We start from the raw sequence: 4,971 nt of genomic DNA on the forward strand, positions 1-4,971 counted from the left end.
GTGACGATGCGCGTGGGAAATGGTTCCAAGGTTGATGCAATCGCCGTCGGCACAGTCTCACTTCAGTTACCATCAGGATTAGTTATGAACTTAAATAATTGTTATTTAGTGCCCGCGTTAAGCATGAACATTATATGTGGATCTTGTTTATTGCGAGGCGGTTACTCGTTTAAGTCACAGAATAATGGTTGTTCTATTTCTATGAGTAATATCTTTTATGGTCATGCACCCAATGTGAGAGGATTGTTCATATTGAATCTTGATTGTGATGACACACATATACATAACATCGAGACCAAAACATGTAGAGTTAACAATGATAACATGCTACGGCGCGAGGAATCCCCGGCGGCCTCTTGACCTTGCGTTGGTTTTTCCCTTGAAGAGGAAAGGGTGATGCAGCACAGGAGCAGTAAGTATTTCCCTCAATTTGAGAACCAAGATATCAATCCAGTAGGAGAATCAAGCCAAGTGTCGAGAGTACCCGTGCAAACACAAACGAGCTTGCACCCAACGCTATAAAGGGGTTGTCAATCCTTCAAGATTAATTGCAAAGTGAGATCTGAAGGCGGAAAGTGCAACAAAGTAAAAGTGTAAGGCTGAAAATATGGTGTGAAATAGACCCGGGGGCCATAGTGTTCACTAGAGGATTCTCTCAAAATAGCAAATATTACGGTGGGTGAACAAATTAATGTCGAGCAATTGATAGAACCGCGCAAAGTCATGACGATATCTAAGGCAATGATCATACATATAGGCATCACGTCGGAGACAAGTAGACCGATACTTTCTGCATCTACTACTATTACTCCACACATCGACCGCTATCCAGCATGCATCTAGTGTATCGAGTTCATGATGAACAGAGTAATGCCTTAAGCAAGATGACATGATGTAGAGGGATAAACTCAAACCAATGATGTAAACCCCATCTTTTTACCCTTGATGGCAACAACACGATGCGTGCCTCGCTACCCCTTCTGTCACTGGGTGAGGTCACCGCACGGTATGAACCCAAAACCAAGCACGTCTCCCATTGCAAGAATCATAGATCAAGTTGGCCAAACAAAACCCACAACTCGAAGAGAATTACAAGGACAAAAGAAACTCAAATAAGATTCATAGATAATCTGATCATAAATCCACAGTTCATCGGATCTCAACAAACACACCACAAAAGAAGATTATATCAGATAAATCTCCATGAAGATCATGGAGAACTTTGTATTGAAGAACCAAGAGAGAAGAAGCCATCTAGCTACTAGCTATGGACCCATAGGTCTATGGTGAACTACTCACGCATCATCGGAGAGGTCATGGTGTTGATGAAGAAGCCCTCCGTATCCGAATCCCCCCTCCGGCAGGGCACGAGAACGTGCCCCAGATGGGATCTTGCAGAGACAGAAGCTCGCGGCGGCGGAAAAGTATTTTCACGGATCTCTCACGCAGTTTTGGATTTTTCCTTAATTTATAGGCGGAAGAGGTAGGGCAGACGAGCCATAGGGGGCCCACAAGCCTGCTAGGCGCGGCCCCCCTGGCAGCGCCTAGGGGGCTTGTGGGGTCCCCTGGTGGCCTGTGCCTTGGTTCTCAAGTCCCGTGCGTATCTTCTATTCCGGAAAAAATCTTTTCAGAAGTTTTATTCCGTTTGGACACCATTTATAATCCTCCTCTGAAAAGGGTCAAAAACACTAGAAAAAATAGGAACTGGCACTTGGCACTGAGTTAATAAGTTAGTCCCAAAAAAGATATAAAAGGCATACAAAACATCCAAAGTTTGACAAGATAATAGCATGGAACCATAAAAAATTATAGATACATTGGAGACGTATCATAGCGCCACGTTTTTGTGGCACTACCGCTTAGGTCATATTGGAGTAAAGCGCATGAAGAAAATCCATTCCGATGGACTTTTGGAGTTACTTGATTTTGAATCACTTGACACGTGCGAACCATGCCTCATGGGCAAGATGACTAAGACTGCATTCTTCGGAACAATGGAGCGTGCAAGTGACTTGTTGGAAATCATACATACCGATGTGTGCAGTCCGATGAGTGTGGAGTTGCACGGCGGATATCATTATTTTCTCACCTTCACTGATGATTTGAGTAGGTATGTATATATGTACTTGATGAAGCATAAGTCTGAAACGTTTGAGAAGTTCAAGCAATTTCAGAGTGAAGTTGAAAATCATCGTAACAAGAAGATCAAGTTCCTACTTCTAATCGTGTGGGCGAATATCTGAGTTTCGAGTTTGGTGCTCACTTAAGACAATGTGGAATAGTTTCACAGTTGACACCGCCTGGAACACCGTAGCGTAATGGTGTGTCCGAACGTCGTAATCGTACTTTGTTAGATATGGTGCAATCTATGATGTCTCTTACTGATTTGCCATTATCGTTTTGGGGTTATGCATTAGAGACAGCTGCATTCACTTTAAATAGGGCACTGTCAAAATCCGTTGAGACGACACCATATGAGCTATGGTATGACAAGAGGACAAAGTTGTCGTTTCTTAAAGTTTGGGGATGTGATGCTTATGTCAAAAAGCTTCAGCCTAAAAAGTTGGAACCCAAAGCGGAAAAGTGCGTCTTCATAGGTTACCCAAAGGAGACAAATAGGTACACCTTCTATCTCAGATCCAAGGGCAAATTGTTTGTTGCTAAGAACAAAACTTTTCTTGAGAAGGAGTTTCTCTCGAAAGAATTGAGTGGGAGGAAGATAGAACTTGATGAGGTTATAGAACCTCTACTCCCTCTAGATGGTGGCACAGGGCAAGGGGAAACCTCCGTCGAAGCGATGCCGGTTGAGGAGGAAGCTAATGATGATGATCATGAAACTTCGAATCAAGTTCCTATCGGACCTCGCAGGTCGACAAGATCACGTACTGCTCCTGAGTGGTACGGTAATCCTGTCTTATCAATCATGCTGTTAGACAACAATGAACCTGTGAATTATGAAGAAGCAATGGTGGGCCCAGATTCCAACAAATGGCTGGAGGCCATGAAATCCGAGATAGGATCTATGTATGAAAACAAAGTGTGGACTTTGGAAGTATTACCTAAATGCCGCAAGGCTATTTAGAACAAATGAATCTTTAAGAAGAAGACGGACGCGGGCGGTAATGTGACCATTTATAAAGCTCGACTTGTGGCAAAGGGTTTTTCACAAGTTCAAGGAGTTGACTACGATGAGACGTTCTCACCGGTAGCGATGCTTGAGTCCGTCCGAATCATGTTAGTAATAGCTGCATTTTTCGATTATGAAATCTGGCAGATGGATGTCAAAACGGTGTTCCTTAACAGTTTTCTTCAGGAAGAGTTGTATATGATGCAACCCGAAGGTTTTGTTGATCCAAAGAATGCTAATAAAGTATGCAAGCTCTAGCGATCCATTTATGGACTGGTGCAAGCATCTCGGAGTTGGAATAAGTGCTTTGATGAGGTGATCAAAGCATTTGGGTTTATACAAGTTGTTGGAGGATCTTGTATTTACAAGAAAGTGAGTGGGAGCTCTGTGGCATTTTTAATATTATATGTGGATGATATATTGTTGATTGGAAAAAATGTGGAGTTTTTAGAGAGCTCAAAAGATTACTTGAACAAATGTTTTTCTATGAAGGACCTAGGAGAAGCTCCTTACATTCTAGGCATTAAGATCTATAGGGATAGATCAAGGCGCCTCATAGGACTTTCACAAAGCACATACCTTGAAAAACTTTTGAAGAAGTTCAAAATGGAACAGTCCAAGAAGGGGTTCTTGCCAGTATTACAAGGTATAAAGTTGAGTAAGACTCAGTGTCCAGTAACTGCGGAAGATAGAGAAAAGATGAGTGACGTCCCCTATGCTTCAGCCATAGGGTCTATCATGTATGCAATGAGGCGCACTAGACCGGACGTCAGCCTGATCATAAGTATGGCATGCAGGTTTCAAAGTAATCCAGGAGTGGATCATTGGACGACGGTCAAGAATATTCTGAAGTACGTGGAAAGGACTAAGGAAATGTTTCTCGCTTATGGAGGTGACGAAGAGCTTGTCGTAAAGGGTTACATTGACGCAAGCTTTAACACTGATCCGGATGACTCTAAGTCTCAAACTGGATACATATTTATTCTTAATGGGGGTGCGATAAGCTGGTGCAGTTTCAAGCAAAGCGTCGTAGCAGATTCTACATATGAACCGGAGTACATGGCTGCCTCAGAGGCAGCTAAGGAGGGTGTCTGGATGAAGCAGTTCATGACGGATCTTGGAGTTGTGCCAAGCGCACTAAATCCAATAACTCTGTTCTGTGACAACACTGGTGCCATTGCTTTAGCAAAGGAACCAAAGTTTCACAAGAATACCAGACACATCAAACGACGCTTCAACCTCATATGCGACTACGTCGAAGGAGAGGACATAAATATTTGTAAAGTGCACACGAATCTGAATGTATCGGATCCGCTGACTAAACCTCTTCCACGAGCGAAGTATGATCAACACTAGAACTGTATGGGTGTTAGATTCATTCCAATGTAAATCGCATAGCGATGTGAGACTAGATTATTGACTCTAGTGCAAGTGGGAGACTGTTGGAAATATGCCCTAGAGGCAATGATAAAATAGTTATTATTATATTTCCTATTTCAAGATAATTTTTTATTATCCATACTATAATTGTATTGAATGAAAACATAGATACATGTGTGGATACATAGACAAAACAATGCCCTAGCAAGCATCTAGTTGGCTAGCCAGTTGATCAAGGATGGTTATGGTTTTCTGACCATATGTAAGTGTTGTCACTTGATAACTCGATCACATCATTAGGAGAATCATGTGATGGACAAGAACCAAATTATAAACGTAGCATGTGATCGTGTCATTTTGTTGCTACTGTTTTCTGCGTGTCAACTATTCAATCTTATGACCATGAGATCATGTAACTCACTGACACCGGAGGAATACCTTGTGTGTATCAAACGTCACAACGT

This window comes from Hordeum vulgare, chromosome 4H (genome assembly GCF_904849725.1).
Source record: "Hordeum vulgare subsp. vulgare chromosome 4H, MorexV3_pseudomolecules_assembly, whole genome shotgun sequence".
Lineage (NCBI taxonomy): Eukaryota > Viridiplantae > Streptophyta > Magnoliopsida > Poales > Poaceae > Hordeum > Hordeum vulgare.